Source organism: Diorhabda carinulata, chromosome 9, assembly GCF_026250575.1.
Source record: "Diorhabda carinulata isolate Delta chromosome 9, icDioCari1.1, whole genome shotgun sequence".
In the NCBI taxonomy this organism is placed as follows: domain Eukaryota; kingdom Metazoa; phylum Arthropoda; class Insecta; order Coleoptera; family Chrysomelidae; genus Diorhabda; species Diorhabda carinulata.
The window spans coordinates 13790990-13815527 of NC_079468.1; the positions used below are offsets into that span (position 1 = coordinate 13790990).

Here is a 24538-nt window from a genome sequence, read left to right on the forward strand (position 1 = left end):
TGAAATATTATGCAGACTGAAGCAACAATAACAAATACCATATTACCATTAACAGCTTACGAATCTACAATACGAGTATATGCTTTTATGAATCTAATCGTCACACATATTCCATTTCATTTATAGTATCTTTTCTTTTACCTTACATTACATTCTGCTTTATTTCTATTATCATAGATATCGTCATGTATAAGCTGGAAATCATCTCTCTCACTGATGAATCATCGTATTACTAATCTAATCAATTGAGCATATCACCATGAGTTACACTGTATGGTTTTTGGAGGAATTTCGTCAAAAAATACTCAAGTGTTTATTCAAGTGCCTTGGCCGTTCGTGAGTGAATATTTTTTAAGCCATGTTAGATAATATGAACTGTCCTTAGTCGAATATCCAAGAACATTAGGGATAGATTGAAAAAATAAGCATAGTGGGGCTCCCCATAGTCCCCTCTAAGAGAAAGAATCCTACGGCTCCATAACAGGTAAAGTATTGCATCAATAGTACTATACAAAATCTTCTGTTGATCTTTTGATCACTATAACTGATTCTTCCCATTCACACACAAAGCTAAGCAATGAACATCATCTTAACCTCATTGAAAACGAAAGGAAAAAAGTTGTCGTCTACTACCAAGATAGCCAATCTCAATTACAAACTAGTCTCAATAGGGATACATTAAATATTATCACAAAATTGAATCATGTGATACCATAACTGATTGAATAGTTTATTTGTGAGTGTTTCGAGAGATTGAAGATGAACACAGGATGAACAAATATTATTTTGGTATGAAATAGGAGGATTAAAATGTAATGTTACTGTAAGAACACTATTATTGATTAAAACAATTTGAAGGAAGATAGAAAGAAGAAAGAAATATACTCTTGAATTGAACTTGGAGCATCACTAACAAGTATTATTCAGTGCTGCCATTTAAGTGAAAAATGGAGTAGAAAGGAACAAGTTCCAAAATAAAGTTTCATTGATTTCTGAAATATTCGTCCTTGAGCTCTCTACATATCTGCATACTCTCTGGAATTCCGGATACATTTTTTCCACTCTGAATCTTATATCGTAGATTTTGAATTTCTTCAACAGCTTCTTAAAGTGATGAGAATCGCTGTCCATGCTTTTTTTGTTTGACAGTGGGGATGAAAAATAGTGATTAGTCGTTAAATCCGGTGAATACGGACAACGAGACAATTCGATATTTTTATCATTCAAATATTTAGTTATTCATCGTGCTTTAGGGGAGGTGGCATTCGGAATCCATCTAGAACATATTTTCATGCATAATCGATTGTATTGCAGCCTTTGATATCCTTGTGGCTTATGGTTGCGTGAAGGATAACGCTATACGTTGTACGCCGACTCTGGTAAATAATTTGAATAAGGACTCATTCTATCGGAAATACAGGATGGAAATTAATCATATTTTCAAGATCACTGGCTTATAATTGCCACGGTCAAGTTCAATTCGTATAAACATATTGGATACAACTATTTCAACTATCAACTATATTCATTAAACTTTCTGTGCTTGATTTATATTACTCTAATACTGGACAAATCGAGCTTTGTTTAATTACACACCTTCTTTTGTTCATGTGAATACCTAAATTTAGGGAACTAATTCTTTATTGTTCAAAGATATTACAAATGTTATTTTGGTTGCTATTAACCTTGTCCTCGCGTTCAGTACAACTCAGTTCATATTAGTCTTTCTGACCTTTGAGGTTAGTAACCATCACATGCTAAGGGACACCTTTTTTGTCTGTGAGGCACATAATGGTGTTCTTTAATCATGATATGGACAATAAAATTTTATAGGAAAACTAGAATTTGAGTTTTAATTACAACTTCAATATATAAAAAATTTCAGTTTTCCAAGCTCAGTTGAAACTAAATACATTTGGTAATCCTCTGGAGTGAAATTCTTATCCAAATTCTGTCGTAACATTTTATTTCTGTAACAAACAAAGCATCGGAATCATTTCGGTTTACAGTTGCAATTAGTGGTAAAAACTAAAATCAACATTTATCGCGACTAGATTTGTTGAATTTTGAAGTTCTATTCAATCTGTTGACGTTCTATTTTAATTACAAAGAGCCGAGTTCTATTCGAGTTTATTGAAGTTTTTATCTATATGATGCTGATATGATGGATTTTTTATACCCAAAATCTCGCGCATGTAACCGCTCTACTCTAATTAATATTCATCCTAGTTTTATATGTGAAATTTTATTCTAGTCAACGTTGAGCGAAATTCTCTATGTGCCATAGTAAATATAGATAAATAAATTTTATCTTCCTATGCTACAATTGAAAATTGAGGAATTTTCAGTATTGAGTAGGTTTTCAATTGTTGAAACAATAACTGGACTAGTACAATATTTAACAAGTAAAGGAAACTGTAGCCGACTTGAAGGTGTAAAAATCCACAGTAATCAATTGTACACACATGTAAGTGAAAGTATCTTTCACTTGAATGAAATTCATTGCAATAGACACTTAGATTCTACTTCATATATTTGAGGTATGAAACAATGAAAACTATTTTTTCTATACTTGAACTATAAACATTGGCATTATCATTTATGTAGAGAAGATCCACGGAAAAACTCTGATGAAAAGAAATGACTCGTTGAAAAAAAATAAATGAATCAAACATATTGGAAGAAACCTGAAGAAGAATGATTGAATACATGAACCTATGCACAGCAATGAAATGGAAAATTTTTGACTAAATTGAAACCATTTATATATTCTAAAAAATAATTGCTCATGATTATGGGACAATTCTAATAACAAACCTTTTAAACTAACTTCGATCTTCATCCAAATATTTCCTAACATGAAGAGCTTGGTAATATAAATTGATAGACTCTGCTCCTTGATCTTTTGTTAGAAACAAGCCTAAGAGGCTAGTAAAGTCAATATCTCTGTCTGGGATTTTGGTTGGTTTATTGATGAGTTGGATTAGTTCGTGACTGTTGGCAAAATCTTCAGCTTTCCGCCCCTGATCGTCAGTTATGTTGGAAAAATTCAACCAGCTGACGTGATGAATATAAAAGTAACCATGGAAAGCAGTATCTGTGTTTGAATAGTTTGATTGCAAGTAATCGATTTTATCGTCAAGATTTGAGTACAACTGCTTGTAGCGAGTTTCACTAGGAGTTCTTTATAAGAAATAAAATTATTTTCTTGTTTTCCAAGTCACTGTTTTAAGCCGCATCACATCAAATTCTGAAGGCTCAATATTGGATGTTCACCTTTGTTTCTACTAGATCCAGAATATGAGGTTTCTTCGACTGGCTAATTCAGGCTCCAGAATATTTTGGCCTAAGAGGTACCAAATTAAAAAAATGAACCAATAACACCGTCTTCAAGAAAGATTTACTTGTTTTTCTCATTTTCCATTTTATGAATTCAGCTGGTGATAATTTCTGCGACGGTACTTTGTCTACTTCTACTAATTTCGAAGAAGTTAAAGAAAAATCGGAATCAGACATTTTCCACTCTATAGTATTGAAAATATCTTCTTAACCGCCAATAAGCTCCCAATTTTCAAATCAAATCACAAAATTGAATTCACATATTTTTGACTACCTAATCTAAAAGTTTCCTAGCATCGCAGGGCTAGATTCATTCAAATTCCACATTGATAATTTCTTAACTTACATATTGTCATAATTTTTCAAAAACGAATCATAATTTTTTCCCGGTTTATTCTCAAGCTAAAATCTATTTCTTATCTCCCTTATATAATGGTTATCTATTATTTAAGAACAACTATTCTAGCTTAACACACAGTTTATCTGATCAACGGAAGTTATCACACTTAGCACATTGATCATCGGCAAATCGTCCCAATGCTACTGATTTCCTAATCAATGAGTTGTAATGTATGCCTAACTTGCACTGTTTCTCATAATTTTCAAGAAATAGATAAGGAAAACTTTCCAAAACATCCCGTTTAACACATGTATGCCAGGTTTACTTTTTAAACATAACAGATACGATAATGGAGGTTTTATCTAATTCCGATAAGATTTTCCAAGAATTTTGATGTTATTAAATATTTCACTATTAGAATTATATTTCAGTGTATCTGTGAAAGCTTATAATCACTCCAAACTTGAATTGAGTACATGTCATGTCACAAGTAACAAATTCATGGAAGTTTAATTTTCACAGGAAGGATCATGACTGTTTGAGTATTCTTCTTAAATTTTGAAAGTTTGTAACGTCTCCATTGATTAATTATTGAGTAACTACTGAACATTTTTCTTCATCAAATTTTAATGACACTCTCCGTTTTGAATATAAAATACTTGGACGTATTGTGATTTGTCTATGGGCTAACCAGTGATGATTGACCATATTCGTTGTATTAAAACATCAAAACTACTTTGAAATAAACTATATATTAAATGATGAAATAAGTAGTTGAACGTGGTTTCAATAATCCGACGACCATACTCGAAAGAACGCCAGAATATTAAGACATATATCTGTTTAGAGACCGCTCTTAAATACTGAAAAATTGTATGAAAGGTTATAAATATCTATAAGTATGGTCGTGCGAGTCACAACGATACAAATAAAGTAGGTAAATTGATACGTTGATGGAACTCAAGTGTTCAAGGGACACCCGGAATCAATCATTTATGATGAGAGTCCCCATTAAGATCGTGTACCATAAAAGTTATCGAATACAATATACCTGGTATTTCAGTAGCTAAATTCATGATTCTTCAAAGTCATATGCGTTAATGGAGGGTAAAAATAAGGAACGTTGATGTATCCTTCAACTAAATGACTAACAGATCCCAATGGATCGAACCCGGGGGGGAGGGAGTTAAATTACAAGACATTGTATCTTTGTCTGGGTTACATTTGTACAATGTTTTTAAATTCAAATAATTTCAAATGGGAAATAATTATGTATTAGTAGAAGATGGATGATTTGTTTCTTAATATTGAAATAATCATGATTAGAACGGACTGATCCGGAGAAGCAAAGTATCATTTCACAAAATTAGACAATTGAACAAAAATAAGCATCTATCATTTCAATCGGGATTTGTTTCATCTTCATGACATTCAATGGCCTGATTCCAGCTACAACAGCACGGTAGACAGAACTGCTTAAAAGCTTGAGTAGTTCTTACTAATTTAAAGATTGAACAAACTATACTAAATCTTATGTCTAGTTCTGGTTGACAAAACAACCTTTCTTTCCCAAATGCTCACTCCATCATTAAAATAAAATTTTTAGGTGGTCAACCTACAGCAGTCGTGATAAAGTTAGCTCTTTTGGCAGTCTGAGGTTTGTGTATAATATTTTAAGATGAAGCAACATAATAAAGGCTTAACTGTAGGATACTTATTGTAAATTTAGAACAATCCATATAAGGTGGCAGCTGGATACATAGCCCACTTGAGTTAAGTGCTGGCAAGCAAAACTGGAACAACGCGGACATAACAGGTAGTTTCCAAAAAAGAAAAGACGCGAGCAGGTGATTATCGGAGTTGTATTAGCCTGGTTATACGGAAAAATTCTAGTAGGTGCATTCACCAATATATAAGGGTTTATTCGGTTATAACTAGTTTCATCAACAGGCTATAGTAGGGTAAATTTAAAAATAGTGGTAAACGTTGTACCAGGTGTTTTTAATGATAGTTAATTGTAACATTATCAACTTGTGACGTACAAGTGTGCGCTTAACGTCAGTGTTATGACAGTTAACAAGCAGATATACAATTTGCAACCTTTTTAAAGTTTTTGGAGCAAGTGATCATAGTTTAAGACAGCAAATAAATCGAACCATGTGTGCACTATGCCGAGAAAGCGTGGTGTTCCGGAAATCTCATGTTAAACGACAATATAAAATAAGGCATGGATTGTTGTTTAAGGATAATGCTGATAGATGGGATAAATATGATGAATAACACTTGTTTAGTACAAAACAGTAGTCAAGGTAACATTTAAGCCACCGAATGATATTTTAATACTTATTGGAGAAACTTCTAGTGATAGCAAATTTATGAAGTTAAGTTTTGCTCCATTGTTTCCCTAATAAACAAGCAATACTGGCCCATATAATAGATTTAGCAGCATCAGCGCGAACTATTGAGAGAAGATTCACTGAACCAAGAGAACGGAATATCGTATTTAGTGATTTATTGGATAGAAGTGAGAAAATGAAGGATATTTTCCGGTTGGCTATTGTTGTGAGGGCCTCTGACAATACTATTGTGTATAAAGTACTTGTTTTAATTCGTTGGACACCAAGAGGAGATGATGATATACCATCAAAATTCGTTGAACAATTTTAAAAGTAGGGACTCCAGATGACGCAATCACTACTATTAGGACACTTAAGGGATTTTCATCTCTTCTTCCCACATGTATTGGTCCACTACTTGTGAATTTCTATTCCATTATTCATCAAGAGAGTTTATGCGTGAATATCTAGAGCCAAAGCTTAAGATCCGTAATGAATTTGATTGTGAAAGTTATCAACTACACTGCTGTACGTTCTTCATTAACTGACAGAGAGTCGACTCATTTTCACATGAAATGGAAAGTGAATACTCAGATATTCCACCATACAGCCATATACACTGACTAAGCCGCAGTAATAGATAGATAATTGGACTCTTGTTAATCGAAAACTTACCTTAAGTGGCAAGGATCATAACAAACTATTCTATATTTTTATGATTCCTGAAAGTGCTTTGAAATGGAATTAGATGTATTTACTCACATGGTCACTTTTGATGTATATAAATTCTCATCAAATCTAATAATTTACTCACCCAATCGTGATAATTGCTACAATGATACATTCAGTTAATATGAGTTCTCTCAAAGAAGAATTTGCTAAAAGAAGTCAAGATTATGATGATTATGGCCACATGTTTCTTTCTCAATAAAACCAAACTCAATGAATTTTACCAACATTTCTTTCAATGATTCTATTTTCGTATGGATAGAAATTCAGGATTGTGAGCTTTAGCATATTGAATTCAGGATCGTCGAATCATAGCAAACAAAATTTGTGATATTGCAAGGAGTTCGGGATTTGGATCTGAACAAAAAATAGAAAAGCTTCCAAGAATAACTCAAAAAGAATAAAACTGAAAACAATATAACATTTTCCATTTGATTAGTTCTCTTCCGTATTACTTTTAACAATCTAATAAATTATTTATCCGTTAAAAAATTATACTACTTTTTAGAGTAGTACTTTGGCTTTGTTTAAAATTACTCAAGGGTACCTCTTTGTTAAAAGGTTGCTGACCCCTGATATAGGGTGTCCCACGATGTTATGGCTATCATATATCTTGAGCCTATGATCCAAATTTCGTAGCTAAAAACCATCTGTAGTATTAGAAAGCCTGAGGAATCAGCTACTTTGTTATAACGTCACATTTCGTGTTACTCAGTGTTATTTTTAAAACACCCTGTATATTGTTCAACTGCTGTAAGGTCTTACGTATAATAATTCGGAAGCATGTAATTTTTTAGGAGGGTACTTAAGACCGATGAACAAAGTATTGTTGAGTTTTTTCTATTCAAAAACGAGAGAAGTGAATTTCAAAAGAATTATCAGTTTTTCATGTTTCTCTCTCGATGATTATGTCGACATACTGATCATCTATGAGGAATTCGAAGAGACAGTAGACCGAACAGCTTCCGGTAACAATATTGTCGATTGTATAGATAAAAAATTAAGACAGGATTCTATTCCAGCCAACAAACATGAAAATTATCGATGTAAACCTATTGTAATAAGAGTTTTATTAACATATTTGCTTATATTCAAGTCGATATCTACAATAAAACTATTATTATGAGCTAGTCAAGCAACGTGCTTTAAAAAATCTAATTAGAAGATTTGAATGCTGCATTGATGAAGTTGAATATCACTTTGAGCAACAATTGTGCTGAGAGTGTTACTTTCCATTTCTCAGCTCTTATTTTTTAAATAATTAATGTTTATATTGTCGAATCTAACTTCAAAAGAATACCTTCCATCGAAACCCTATATTTAATCGCCTTTGTGAATGAAAACACTTTAATTTTCCAAAAAAAAAAACTAATTCATAACGCTCTATATTATGGTGTATTAAAAAGGAAACTTTTATGAACGTAAATTCTTCTTTTCAATTTTTTTATTGAAGCAAATTTTTTAGAAGTAAATTGAGTGGAAAGAATTGCTTTTATAGCAATTTTCTCATGAAGATGGATGGCATCCGTTACACTCTTTTGTTTACTACTTCTCTAAGTAGTATTTTATGCAGCTGCAATGTTTGATAAAACTTTCAGATTCATTTTTCAACATACATCAACAAAAAAAATTTACATATTTACATAACAAAGATAATAAAAATTTTAAAGTGTGTTAGGTTTAACAGGATGGGATAAAAAATTAATGAATGGGCTGATGAAGCTATGTTAGTTGAATTTATGAGAAACAGTGGTATGCTGACCATGTGAATTATTATACAGAGCTGGGCGAAAGTAAATTGATTGTGAAGTCAATAATATTTGCAACAACTTTCTGCACTTGTGAAGCTTTTTTTCGTAATGACAATGCGCGATTCTAAAAATTTTTTATGATTTATAAGTTTTGTATGCTGAATGTCTTTTTGTATTACCACTTCCACATCACCCATCAAATTAAGTCCTTTGCGACGTTTGATTTCTTCTTGAAAAAGATGTTCTAAATAGAACGTGTTGTTACCATTCCTAACCTTAACAAGGATACGACAAAGCAGGAAGAAGAAATTTCAAGAAAAGCTGTCAAAGTAGGTCAAAAAAATAGAAGAAATAAGAAAATATAATTCATCAACCATTACAAAGAAGAGAATGATAATATAATTGACCAATTAGAGAGGACAACTGAACAATCTAAAACAAATTCTAAGATTAAAAAAAGTACAAGGGCATACCTAGAAGCTTGAATCTGATGAAGCACCAGAAAGCGATAGACAAAATAAATTACTGTTGCAGGAATAGGAATTAAAGAAAACATACACATCATAGCAATAGCCCAATGAATATGACCTACACATTCTATTTTTTGAATACAAGCTAAAATTTGAGAAAATGATAAAAGCAGATTTAGGAGTAATTGAAATGCCTCAAAAATTGGTGAAACTTACGAATAATCAATCAATATTTTAAGATCTATAAAATATTTCAAATGATGGAACCTCCCGCAGGTCATCTCTATTATTATGTTTTTTATTCCTATAACCATGTATTTCTTCTGTCCTTCTAGGTAGTTCCACATTTTCGCATAAAGGTTTTATTCTATCCTCAGCCTTATGATTGAGGTCATGTCTCTCTTTATTTCTACTTTGTCCACAGCTAAAAAAATATCTTTTCGTCTTCAGTAGCAGGAACGAAAGTACGTACTCCCTATATTCCCTATAAGAAGAATACGTGCGCATTATATTACGGTCCAAATGATGAACTTTCGGACCTGCGCGTCATGATGTCCGAAGCGAAAATAGATGGTAGGCTATCATCTTTGCAGAAAAGTACGTACCGAGGTATATAAAAATCGTATAAACTACACGGGCCCAAAGTTCTCGGTAATATACTATTTGATCCATGAATAACAGATTTTCACTGCAAGTTCATGTCCTGTCATCTATTTAGTAAGTCAAACCTTGTCCAGATCCTCGGCCATTTTATGGACACGTATAGATTCAGATCAACTCTACCACCAATCAAGAATCAGATTTGATGCGGGTGTCATACTTTGCAGTGTCATCAGTGTCACTACACTGTCTGTGCCGTTCCACAACGTGGTAATTATCATATGCAGCAGAGTGGACCAGGGAAAGTAAGACGGCTACTTACTAGGTGTGTATAACAGAAGAGAGACTTGTGAAAATGTGTGTTCATTGCCCTTTTCACACTTGTATACTCCTACTCCGACTAGCTAGCTTTATTTGATTCCAACCGTATAGTGAATTTTGATATCTGAAGGCAAAAAATCTTGTTTTGTGCTCAGATTCAATAAAAGTAATTTTTTTATGGAAAAATATTTTTAAAACCCAATATACAAGTTATGATCCAATGAAATATCTAGTTAGAATCGCCGTAGAGTTGGATTCGTATAATTTATAAACAATATTCATGATATTCATGTGAATTACTAATAAATTCAACACATATTTCAATATCATGGATATGTATTCCAGGAACCGAGTTGTTATATTAAAAGCTTATCCGATTCGATATATTCACTTGGTTACTGATATGAACTTGTCGCAATCATAATAGAGTTGTATAATTCTACTAGGAATATACGTTCAACTATTATATCCACATCAATAATTATTTTTGACTTCCATTTATATTCAATACTCGTGACTAACTCAATGAATCATTTCAATTGGAGAATAACCTAATGTTATCATGGGTTATCTAAAAAAATTTTATAGCGTATTGTTGTAGCATATATAGAGATCCAACAATCCAATCGAATGTTATGTTAATGTAATATTTTTGTAAATAATGTTCTGTTATTAGTTATTTGAGCTCTTCACACTGAAACTGATCCATACCGTTCGTAATTAATGTAAATATTTCAGTAGTTACAAGTAGTCCATTCTAGGCAGTCATTTACTAAAAAGGTTTAAGATTGCGGTTCTACGCAAATACAAAAGAAACAAAAAAATATGAGAACGTTAAACGCAAAAAATTTTAATTGAAATGTGATAGAGTGACATAAATCCATACAAAACCTATATTACGGCTCGCATGGTGAAGCATTGGTATGGTAAAGCTCAATGAGCATTTTATACTATGGAATGGAACTGTTGGTTCATTACTATATCAAACTATAAGAGAGGATTCAGAAGAACTGAGTGTTTAATAGAAAATGCTTTGTATTCTACCAACACAACAAGAAAGTTGAATGTGGGAAATTGCCAAGAAACCTTTTTTGCTAGAAAGACTACAAGAAATACGATTCTTCAGAACCCTGTACGTTTTCTAGAAATTTCAAAATATTAGTGAGAATTATGTATTCATTCTAATAAGTAACATAAGCGTTTTTTATTTTGATTAAAAATCGGCGTTATCAGTCGATAACACTCACTAACTAGTTATATAAAAAAAATTAACATACGAGTTGCGCGTTATACCAATTGATAATCTCTCACGTAATTTAAATTCAATCACGAATATTTTCTCTACATAACTTGATATTTTGATTTTCACTTGAGCAGGTTGTTGTATTGGCAAAAATTATCTTACTTGTAAATGAGGATCTGCAACTTGGAAAGACAAAAAGCTACATACTCAGCAACAGCTTCTAATCTTCTATCCAAATTCGCCTATCTTTAAAGTATTGCTCGCAAATTTGGAGCTCGGCTCCAAAGCATATCCCGAGGATGCTCGATTCAATACAGAAGAAAGAAATTTGACGGTATCCATAGTTTACCAGTAACTTGGACAGCTCAGAGCACAGACAAAAGGTCGCTGACATGACTACGGCAAATGTTCTTCCAAACTGTCAAACATAATTTTCACGACCTACTTGACAGGCAGACGTGGCTCATGAGCACCAAGTTCGCCTGCAGATGCCCAGCACGTCAATTTTTCAGGACTCCTTCCTTTGGAGAAGTGCAAGCCTGTGAAATCAGCTACCGAGGTACGTCTTTCGCAAACACTACAACCTACAGAAGTTTAAGATTAATATCCACAGGCACCTCCACACGTCAGGTACAACTTGAACTACTTCAGTTTATTGGTTTACCCTTTGCGCTTATTTTTAAAAAGGTCAAGATCGTCTTCAGGTAGCTTTTTATACTAAAGCGATTTTCTAAGAACCAATTTCTTTTTCTCAAAAATATCACAGGCCTATCTCTTAATAGCATGATTTTGTAATGGATTTTCTTAAAAACGTCAAATGATTTGTCATTTTTTGTCAGTTTTAGACCAAATTCAAGTTCCATCCACGTAGCATCTTAACAAGAATGTCTATTTCACTGATCATTATGAGGTGTAGACAAAACAATTCCCTGAACTGCTACTCCTATTCTTCGCAGCCAGAGGACATAGGTAAAACATATATAAGGACTAACATGAACCGATGAGAATTTTTTGATTCGCCTTATCAAATAAAAGAATTCAATTTTCAAAATATTGATTCCAATTCATAAGTTCATATTTTTGAGCGTTTCAGTTATTGAAACAGAATATAAACAGGAATCAATAATCGATCTCGCTTTGTTGAAAAGAGAATTAATCATTTCTGATTAATCTAATACAATTAAAATTATTTTGTAATTCTTGTGAAGGAATCGGAATTAATTTCCGTTTGGAAATTAGATCATTTGAGATGTTTTACCAGCCAAAATAGAAGTATGCAACTGGTATAAGCAAAGAGGAATAATTCAATACGAAAACTTTGTGTGTGAAGAATTTTGATTTCTTACGAATGTGTGTTTGAGAATGGTTAATATATTTCAAGGTTATTATGAAGCAATAGTACCCTTTCCACAAATCTGAACGCCACTTGACATGATGCAAGACAACGTGCAATGCAAGACGCAATAGTTCTCCATGAAAAGTATACGTAGATGAAGTGCAGCTGATTGTTTCATGCATGATATCACATTTGCAACATTATCGGTTTGGTACCATTTTTATTGCGTACAAGCTGTGGATCAAGGAAGAAATGAGTTTCTGATCTGCTGATATTACGACTCTTTCCAAGGATTTCTTAGTTATCTGATGTTTCATTTTTCTTGGAAGTTTGTCGAATCTTCATTTATTCTTAAATATGATTTTGTATGTTATCTCGACTAATTCTTTAGCTGATTTCATGTTTTCTCTTATTCTATCTGGCCATTTTCTCAACTTATTGTTGCTAAACGTGATCATTGATAAAAAAAGAGAGAGAAAGAAATGCTTTAATGTCAAAAAATTGTTACAATTTGTAGACGAAAGCTTGTAAGAACAAAAAAAAATAAACAAAAAAATATCTAAATAAAGATACAAATGGAATAAAATTGCAATATACTGAAAAAAACCACAAGGAGTAACAAAATTGTAGGTAATAGTATTAAGTTATCTTTAGTACATTAGTCCACAGCAATATTAAATCAGTATTTAGCATGTCCAGAATTAGATATTATTATTAGAATAGAAGTCGTTTACAGAGTAGGAGGCATTTTCCAGTAAATATGCCCTCAAATGATTGCGGAATGTGGAAAAAGATGATATCGATTTGATTTCAATTTGCAATTGATTGTGCATTTTCTTGCATTGTAAAATATTGAGCCCTCAACTAATTCTGAACGTAGAGTAGGTAGGTGAAGTTCGTCCTCTGCGTTCCTAAATGGATAGCCGTGCAATGATCTTTCCGAAATTGGAGAAGCGTGCTTACGAATTAGGCAAACGGGTTCCAAGATAAATAAGGAAGAAACTTCCAATCTTTTAAAGGAGTCCCTACAGTGAGACCTGTTGTTCAGTCCGAGTAAAAATCTATCAGATCTCTTTTGTAGTTTGAAGATTCACTTAAACTGATTCGCACAACATGTACCCAAAGAGGATGGGCCATATCGGAGTTGCGACTCACTAAAGGCATAATAAACTGTTCATTCATTTAGAAACTGATATCAGCGCAAAACAGGAGGAACTTCAGTTTTAGGAATGTTGACACTAAGAAAATTAGAATCGCAAAATAGTGTCTTCTGCAAATAGACATATTCTACCACTGATGTCTAAATAGGCGATGTCACCTTGTACTGAGCCACATTCTACTGGCTTGCAAGAAGACATCGTTGTATCAACCCTTACAAGCTGACTTCTGTTGGTAAGTTATGACTCAAACCATGCGAGGTGTTCCCCTGAAATCGTAGTACTGCAATTTTTTTATTAAAATATTATGATAAACACAATCGCACGCCTTAGAAAAATCACAAAATGTTGTTGAAATGAAGTGATGGCTGTTTATTTAAGAGTAAGAGAAAATAGCATCATTTGTGCATTTGTTACTTATAAACCCAAATTGATGGGTAGTGAGTATTTTATATTTAAACACAAACGGTGAAAGCTTCTTTTTCACCAATCTTTCTATGAGCTCAGATAACGTGCGAAGAAGTGCAATTGGGCGATAATTCGATAATTGATTTTCATATCCTCTTTTATGCAGAGGTACAATTATAGCTGTCTCAAGGCAATGGTGCAAAGTGCCATTTTGAAATGAAACGTTAGTGGTAGTAGGTGGTAGGTAGGGAAAACATTGTTTATATAAGTCCATCAGTTCTAAATTAATATTTATTTTTGATGTCATTAATTGTACTGCGAAGCTCTGCTAGAACTACGGGAATAAAAAAGAAACTATGTAAGTTAACATTAGCATCAGGGATATAATGAAAGCGGATCATGACAAGGAGTTATATAATTTGATAAACTTTTACTACATATTTGAGTCAGTCACGAAACATCAACTCTCTAGAAACATTCTTTCCTCGTTCGATATTTTTCCGTATACTAATAATCTCATTTCATTCTTTATTTCGAATCTAATCATAACATTACACATGATGATATTTCCGACAATTTTGGGTCTACATTTTTTTTTTTCAAGCAAAAATGAAAGAGTTATGAGTGTAAAATGTTCGAGTGGGCAGGAGCGTTGCAAGTCCAGTGTAATTTGTTACAGAAAAATGATCGTGGGTGATATGTATTTGATTAAGGACTTCATATTCCTTACAGGAAAATGTATATATTAGGTTCATTTTTTGAACGAACGTTCTCGAACTAGTAGTTATCTTAACATATTTAATAAGTCGAAAAATTGAATTTCAATCAATCCATTTCACCTTAGTTCTCAAAATAAAATTATTGTGTGCGTATAACTTTAACAATCAATTACATGATAAACTTCAATGATTTATTAGAAATTGCTTGTTGTAACGTCAAATCGAATTCGTAGCAATGTCTCCAGGAACGTTAATATTTCCCTATTACTTAACATCTCAAGTCAAACTTCTCCATAATTTCTATATGTGAAGAAGGTATGTCTAATACATATGAAGCCCGGACAAATTATAGGACAAATTTAGTACTTAGCAAATAATTTTCTCTTTACAAAAATTCTTAATTATAACGATTTTAAATTACAAATACTGTCTTAAAAGTGGTTGAATACATCTTCAGAATTGCAATTTGAGGCTAAGGATAATCGTATGTATAGCGGAACAAACACCTTAGGCAAGAAACAAAGGTACGAATTTACAAAGGGACAATCAGACCTATAATGACCTATACATTAGAAACAAAACCAGAAACATCAAAAACGAAGCAATTCTTGGAGAACACAGAAATTCTCAGGCGATTCTAGGGAAAAACTCTATTAGACTAAAGGAAAAGCGAAAACATTAGACGATTATGTGACGTAGATATCATTAACGAATGGGCACACAGCATTGAAAACAATGGATCCAATATATGATTCGAGAGACCGACTGGTAATAATAGCAAGGGATAGATTTCCAATGGGAAAAAGGAGTAGAGGTCGACCACGAAAGATGTGAAGTGACAACCCAAAGCCGGGAATAGGAAAGATACCAAAAATAAAACAGGCGCTAAACCTATTATGTACGAAACATAGAGAAGAAGAATGAGAAGATAATACTTACTGAATGACTGAGATTCATACTAAAAAGTATTAAGAAATCAGTTCTCCAAAAACTCATGAGATCAAGAATTTGGATTGTTTCCCAGATCTAACAACTCTAGATTTTCTCCTATGGGGTTATTGAAAGTCAAATGTGGAAAAACCGCAAGTTCATGGAATTATTCCAGAAGTTAATCGTAATGTGCAAAAACAATTTGTTCGTGGATTTGCTATTCATCACGAAACAGGTCGATCGGATTTTGAGCATTTGATTCAATTGGATTGTATAATTTATCAATTAGTCTAATATTCCAGTTCGTCCATTGTAAAGTCATTCTATAAATGAATAAATTACTTTTTATGGACCCCGTATAAGTTTTAATCAGTTTAATGGCACACAGCTGAATACACCATTAGACGACCTTTCAAATTAGATATAAGGAAACCTACATTTCCATTAAAAAAATTAACAATTACATCGTTCAATTGAAATTACTACATATTAAATTGAATATCTTTTTCATTCTAACAGAGGAGTTAAATGAATTCATTCGCAATAATTTTGGACGTAGTACAAACAGATTAACAAATTAATCTCTGAACCAAACTCAAATATCAAGAAATGAAATTACATACTTATTGCGCATCCTACATAAATATGTCGAATATTGTGTTCTATTATTGTTTATTGATTGTGAACTACTTTTTTTAGTCAAAAGGAAATAAATCAAATTTAGTGGCAGAGGAATGTATCTAAATAAACTAAACATAAGATACATAACTGGTGTCGAATTTAAAAGCCTTAAAAATCTGTGAAATATTCAGTTTTTCCTGGAAATTTTGGTGTTCATATCAATCAATGATAGGAACCTAAAATACATCCATTTTAAGTGTCTTAATTTTGAGATGTTCAATTGCCTCAAATAGAAATTTTGTTTCGAGATTACGGATTTATTCCCAAAAAAAAAAACAAATGATGAAGTAAAGATGAGAAGAAAGTGTGGAAATTGGCATTATTAATTAAAATTGAGCTATTTCAGGATTTAAATTCGAAATAAATTGCTAGCAAAATAATAAAAAATACGAACTCACTCTATGTGCTGTTGCTTATTATATTCTAATAGGAAACTTACATTTTGCAATGTACTGTCGATCATCTAAAATTATTGACGTAGCCGAGTTACTGATATATAATGTTGGATTATCCTTAAAAAAATTTATCCTTGAAAAAATGGAGCGAAAAGTTAGTTACATTAATTGACCGTTAACAAAGGACTATTTGTCTTTGATATATATTGAATGAACCCCAGTTCTTTTTTGCTAGATACACCGACCTTGACTGTGAGGTCACTTGCAGATAGTTTTTTTTAAATTGTGTACTGTATCCAGATAATTATAAAGGCGTGATATAAATTGAAACGGTAATGATTTTTTTAGAAGACTCAGATGAAATTGCATTTATACACAGGCATTTTAGGCCCATAGCATGTAAGTGATTCCCTCCCCCTCTTTCCTATTTTTGTTTTCTAGTTTTCTAGTCCTGAATCCCATCACCTCTGCGTACCATCTTTTTTTTGGTCTTCCTTTTTTTCTTGTTTCTCCTTGTTCTATGTCCGTAATTTTTTTGTTATAAAATCTGGCATTCTATGTATGTGACCCAGCCAATATATTCTTTTGGATTATTTTGCTTAGTTCTGCTTCTTCAAATAGATTCCTTATTTCATTTTTTGTTCTGCTCAGCTATAATTCTTCCTCCTTTTCACCTCCTAGTATCCTTCTAAGTATATTTCTTTTCCATATATCTAGCTTCTCTTCCTCTGCTTTGTTAAGAATCCACGTTTCGCCTCCATAGTTTACTGTTGTATTATTGTTTTATTATTGTTTTGTATATATGTAGCTTTGCTTTTCTAGAGATTATTTTGGATCTTATTATCGCGTTAGTTACTCCCAACTGGTTAATTCCCTCGTCATTCTCACTTCCAGACTTTCTCCCTTGTCCTTGATAACCACCCCAAGATATATATAACTTTGAAGTTATTATAATCTCATTATATCATTGCCTTTTCTTATTTCAGTTATATTGACAAACTCCTCATTGTTTTTTTCTCTGTGGTGTTGTCATTAATATGAACTTCGATTTATCTTCGTTGACTCGTAGATTCACTGTCTCTGCCGCTTCTATGAAGACTGGCCACCGATGTGGAATTTTTCATTATGGATTTGATCATAAATTTTTTAATTTGGCTCCAAATTTTACATTTGCGGAAGTCGTGATATTTCCGATTGAGAATTTGACGATTGGAAAGGTAGTTACTTGTTCTTCTGGTCATTGACTGTGGTAGCGTTAAGATCAATTTCTCCAGAGATTTTTGAGAAGCGGGATTCAACCGGCCTAAAGGAAGGTGAGATCTTTTTTTATCAAAGCAAAATAGTTCTAATTACTGTCTTATGAACTAGGTTAGGTTCCAAATTATAGACTACCTTTTTTTATTGCATTTAAGAAATGTTAAAAAATTAAGTTATGAATTATTTCTTTTAGTAGTGTATGAATTGGCAAAATTTTCCTTTTTAATTTAATTAGGGACCTTGTTTTGGATACAGGTCCTTTATTGGGTTTCAAAATGACCTTAATTTGGATTTAACGTCAAACTTTGACTCGTGGAACTACCTAGTCCGGGACAATTGACCGAATGAACTTCTTTGATTCCTGACCGCATTCCACGGATGTGGTCCTGTTTGTATTCTCCTGACAGGTAGGGAGTCTCATGTGTTGTTAAAGGTCAGATCCACTCACATCAGTTTTTGTTGTCTAATTTACTTTATTATTTTCTGTAAACCAAAAACTTATTTTTATATAATTTCGAATTTCAAATATAAATCATTGTATTTTATTTTCAACAAGTAGCTTTATTCCTAGAGATACCTCAACCTATTTCTATATATTTCTCAATTCAGGTTAAAAAAATTGAGTTGCGCCCTATTAGGAAATTGAAAGCATACAAAATTTGTATACCCCTTAAACTCAACAAAATCTTGAAACGAACCCCGACAACACACATTAACATGATGAGCTTAGCCGGAGCCAAAAATTTGACCTTTTAGGTTACAACTCTTTTCATGATGTTTAAGTTCAAACATCTACTATTTGCACTTCTCTTTCTAGCGACAAAAGAGATAAATTCGAAACTAAGCTCCAGTCTCACACTTTCATGTAATTTTCTTCAAATACGTACCTTTTTAAATATTCACTCGAACTTTTCAAGTTGCTTTTCACATTTTTCAACACAAAAGCTGCATGAAAACAATCTACATAAAATTGCACTAGGTGTGAAATAATTCTAAACTGTCTTATTTCAATACATAAAAATTTTAGTAGTATTTCAACTAGAATCAAATCAATTTAGGTCTTATTTTACAAGTTAAGACGAGGTGTGATATAAATGTGGTATAAATCTGATAATTCCTTGTAACCTTTCTGAATTGATAATATCGCTATAGCTTCCCTTAGTTTAGAGATACGCTTAATCGCCTTACCGCTTGAGAAACATCTGAATATTGAGGAAAATATCAAATTGATACTTAGCTGAAATTTTTCCGTATAGAACACAGAAAACCAAATCTTTTTTGTGGTGGACTTTCTATGAAGTTATCACAATAATCAAAACTATCTCTAGTCTAAAACTTTTTAAACGTTAATACTTCAAAATTATATCGCAATCCATCCAGCATATTTTTCTATTATTGCTTTTAAAATGTGGTATTTATCAAACATGGCTGTATTCTCTTCAGTGCAAATAGTAGCATGAGTTTTCAGTTGGAAATTAATTTTAATGAAACTGATTTTTGAAATCCAATAATTTAGAGTAGTAACTGATGAGGAGAATCAAATGAAATTCAATACTGATGTCAGTTAAAATTTATAGAATTTTTAGAATTTTTAGAATTATAGAAGAAGTAAGTAGCTTCCAGTACTTAGGAATTATGCTGGAAGAAACCGGAAGACAGGATTTTTAATTGAACAATAGAATAGGGAAGACCAACAAGGTATGCTTTGCATTAAGCAAGTGGCTCATAAATAAAAAAAGTCCCCAAAGAAACAAAAATGAAAGTTTCCAAAGATACTTGCGGACAAATTCTCACATACTGCTGTGAATCTTGGATATTGAAAGAGAAAAGAAAAGGTCATGAGTCTAAGCCAACAATTTGGCGTAAGATTTTCTTTTGGACCTCTTAATATGTTTATGCTTCGAAATTTTAGGTCTGTTAAATTGGTTTCTTCTATATATATTTTTCAGATTTGACGTTTCGACTTTCTTTAGTCGAAACAAGAAATTTTTATAAGCCTTCAACAAATTATGCATAGAACTAATTTAAGAGACCTAAAATCAAGAACATTTAAGAATAAAAATATCTTTAATTTCCTATTTCTCAGACCTTTCACATAAAATTATGTTCCCAAATCGTCTTGATTCAAATCTCTTCTATTAAATCAGTTTCTTTCTTTATTTTTGAAAATAGTTTGATAAAGACCGGAAATAAAATTGAGAAAAAATCAATATTCATTAAGGTCTATACCATTTGGCACTACCCTTGTAATTCTGGTTAATAATCAAGGGGTTCACAGCACTATTTGCGTTAAAGTAGTGATATTAAAATTTAATTACATGATTCATTTCTTTTCCCAGATTTAAGAGGAAATATTCACTAATTCTCACCAATTCGACCAAAAATGTTCTGGAATTTAATAGTTCTAATGGCTGCTTTGTTTACGGACATGATGATGATTTCCTGTTTGCCAAAGTTCCTATCTAGATTGAACTGGGAACATTGAATACTTTTTTACATGAAAAATACTGGGTTTGTTACCTAGGTTTTCAGAGTATTAGGTTTTGGGCCCTGTCTCCTCTATTCCGATTTAGTCAGCTGCTTTAGAGCCGCCCTTCCATCACTTAATATCTGAAGGGTGCAGGGGAAGAACGATAAAACTCCAAAACATAGACAATTGAGATATCGATATATTTTGGTTCGTCTATGTGAGTACAATCACCATGTGCAATATTACAGGGGAATAGTGATCAGACTCTGCGCTATAAGCCAAAACATTTGAAGGATGCAGGGGAATATTGGACAAGCTCCACTGTTTCAATGAAAGAACGAACAAACTCCTTAACGTGTCGCGACAGGCATACATCGGCTGCCTGGTTTTGGTCTGTCAGTCTGCAGTTTACCTTCGTGATAGACAGATTTATGTCTGATGTGTTTACTGTGTTTTTAGTTCATTTGCGTTTGATAGTGATGCAATTGAAGTGTGTGATAATAGTGGTGCTTCTACAAAGAAGAGACGTAAATTTGGTCGTGTACGTGACTCTGAAAAAAGACTGAGGAATAGTACGGATGAAGCAGGCGATGACTGTAAGTGTCAGAAATTAAAATGTTTTGAGAAAGTCAATGGAGCTGAACGTCTTAAGTTAATTGCAAAATTTAATGGCCTTACAGATAGGAATGAACAGAATTCTTATTTAGCTCGTTCAATTACAATAAAGCCAGTTGCACGCCGTAGGGCAAAAAATCTTTGGAGGAGTCTAGATTAAACGATTTCTCATATGAGTACAAATTACGTATTGTTCGTAATGGCAAAGTTGAGGAGGTTAAAGTGTGCCATAAAGCATTTATAGCTATTTTTGGCGTTACAAACCGTAGGCTTGTCACCATAAAGAAGGCGTTATCTTCAACAGGACAACCACCTATTGATAAGAGAGGATGTCACAAAAACCGGATGCACAAAGTATCAGATGAGACACATCAAGCTATGAAGGATTTTTTCGGTTCATTGAAGGGCCGCAAGGCACATTATTTTTTGAAGGACACAAATAAAGTGTATTTACCCGAAAAAAAATGTCTTGCTTTGTTTTTCCAAAAATAAAATACTGAAATATCTTATGAGAAATTTCGTCAAACTTTTGTTGAGAATTTTGATATCTCTTTCGGGTACCCACGCACTGATGCATACGCAACGTGTGATGAACAAAAAGTTAAGGGGGAAAATATTTCAAAATCATTAGAAAATGCTACTGATGAAGATAGGCCTAAATTGGAGAAAGAGTTGACACAAAGTCAGACCGATATGAAGCTTCACAAACTAAAGGCCGACCGGTCTAATAAAAGAAAGAGGGATTCTAGAGCAGAAAGCAGGAAATCTGTAAAAACTGAGGCAACTGCTGTAGATTTTGGCCGGAATCTTCCTATTCCAGACAAGTGAGGTATATTTACGACGCCAACTATCATTTTATCTTTTTAACATACATGTATTGGCAAGTGGTTTATCAGTATTCTACGCCTATGACCAAACTCAAGGAAAAAAAGGAGCAGATGATGTTCTATATATGATTGACCACTTTTTACAGAATTACTTGGACCCTGCTGTTGAGGAATTGAAAATATTCCGTGACAGCTGTTCAGGTCAGAACAAAAACTTTACAGTGCTCCGATATTTTCATTAGATGACAGTGCCAGTTGAGAAGAAAAGATTTAAAGAAGTGAGAATAACGTTTCCTGTGAGGGGACACTCTTATATGGAAACAGATAAAAATATGGGTTTGTTACCTCGCAAAACGGGAGCAGAAACACCAAGTGATTTGCGTGATGTTTTAAGGTCCACAAGGGTAAGCCTAGTCCGTTTGAAGTTATAGATTTTAAAAGAGAAAATTTCAAAGAGTGGGGGAAGTTCTTATCTGAAAAGTATACAAAAAAGTTTACGGCCAAAACTCGCCCCATAAAAAAGTAAGAATAACTCAAATGAGAGCCGTACCATAGAACACAGATATACCTACAATGGATTATATACTTCAACTGTAGTCACACCACCTATGAATACGAAGCCTCTCCAAGGAGCAGGACGTCACCCAATCTCTGAACCAGAACCATCGTATCGTCAGCCGATTCCTGTTCCAAAGGCTAAATATGATGATATTCAAATACTAAAGAGGTTCTGTAGAGATGATGCTCAAGAGTTCTACTCACAACTACCTTACAACAACTAACCTGCGACGCTGGCTGAGGATGACGAGGGAAGCTGTTTTAATTAAAATGGTAAACCTCAACATTTTTTTCAACCCATGATACAAATTCAATTCAAACTAAAATTGTAATCTAATAACTTTTAAACAGTGTCTTATTTAAATAGATTTATTAAAAACAATTTATTAAATAGGTTTCCTTATATATACTTGTTGTTTCTAGGTGTTACACAAGACTCCAGGAAAAGTCTGCCAAGAAAATTTTGGAGAATTAAGCTGGTCGCCTCTAAAAAAAGTTGAAAGTTTTTGTAATAAAAATAATGGAATATATTATTTGATATTATAACATTTTATTATGTTATTTGCAAGCTGAACTACTTTGGTAGTTCATCTTGAGTGATGTTCCGGTTTTCGTTATTTTTCAAGGACGGTTTTGCTTTGGTGATTCTGTTTCTGAACATTCTGAGTGATGTTTATTCGCCACAGTTTCCAGTACCATGTGGATATGTGGGAGATTCATAATTACCTCTAGTGCAGCTGTAAGGAATGATTTCATAGCCCCAGCTGTACATATGCAAGCCAGACCTTATACCTTTGAGAGATGGTCCTTGTGGTAATCACACTAGTTCTAGTACTCCAAACCACCATTTTCCCTAGGAACCATAACGGACAATTTTTGGTTACGGTACAGGTTATGGACTAAGCTCAAGAGCCTGTGTAAATCTGTTCCTTTCTAGTCGAATGATACGGTCTCTCCGTGTATCTTTGAAGACCCTCTAAAGAGAGTTTTGATGAGTAGTGGTTTCCAGACTTTTGATCTAACCATCGAGTACGAGAAAAGAGAAGACTAGTTGTATACTTGTGACAGCACTTTTCTCTGATCCGTCTAACGATTCATATCCCCGAACATTATATAGTCCAGAAACATACTCAACATAGTTACTCGTCGATAGTTTTTTAAGCCGCTTAATGCAGTGTTGTACATCTTATTGTTTATACTCATCAGTCTGAGTCCCTCGAGAGCTTTTCAGTTATTGCAACACATATAATTTTGTGTGTTCTTTTGATTGCGGTTAATTATTGTGTATTAAGGGCTTGAAATATTATTACTAAGGTTCCGAGCTTTAAAATCTCCTCCCATCTAAGCTAAAATATTTCTCAGTACTTCTAAGTCTAGAAAATCTCATGTTATTTTATTGAGGTATTTATGAAGAACATATTTTGAATCGGGATTTGGTCAACTGTGTGATATGCATTATTATGAATCCCCTTAATTAAATGTGAAGTTAACAATTGCACACAGGGTATTACGTGACTTGATGAAAATAATTCAGGAGTGAGTATACAACGTGAAAATAATGATGTTACATCAAAAAAATTTTCTCATACGTCCCCCCGTTTCTGAGTTACATGCCTTTAAGCTGGGAAATCAGAACTTAACTTTGAGTATATTTTCTGAATCATACATTCAAACATTTTGAATTTTTAATAGATGATTACGTATGTCCACGTAGTGTGCTTGACGGAATGAATAATCCTACACTACTATCTGAAGGGCAGGGGCAGCTCATGCCCAATGATTAACAATCAGTAACTTTTACAGGGACAAACTGTACAATCTAAAGATGGCAAACATAGATTGTTCAATCGATTTTTTAACAAGAAAGTACTCTTCGTTCAACTCGATAAGATTAATGGTTTAGGAGTTATGTAGATTCTCAGATCGTTGTAAATGTCATGGAAAACGTTCGCCATAAAGAGACATTCTGAAGAGAATCATCCATACATTGTGATTATTTATTGGAAATAATTACAAGAGGTATCGAAACACAATTATACATTTCTAATTGAACTGT

At 33.0% G+C, this 24538-nt stretch overlaps 1 long non-coding RNA gene across 1 annotated transcript; it reads left to right on the forward strand.

Moving 5' to 3' along the window:
• The first annotated feature begins 396 nt into the window (after positions 1-396).
• Positions 397-22990, forward strand: LOC130897829 (uncharacterized). Its single transcript, XR_009059799.1, has 3 exons — positions 397-484; positions 20352-22755; positions 22906-22990. It is a non-coding gene; the product is annotated as an uncharacterized LOC130897829 (long non-coding RNA).
• Positions 22991-24538: the final 1548 nt, after the last annotated feature.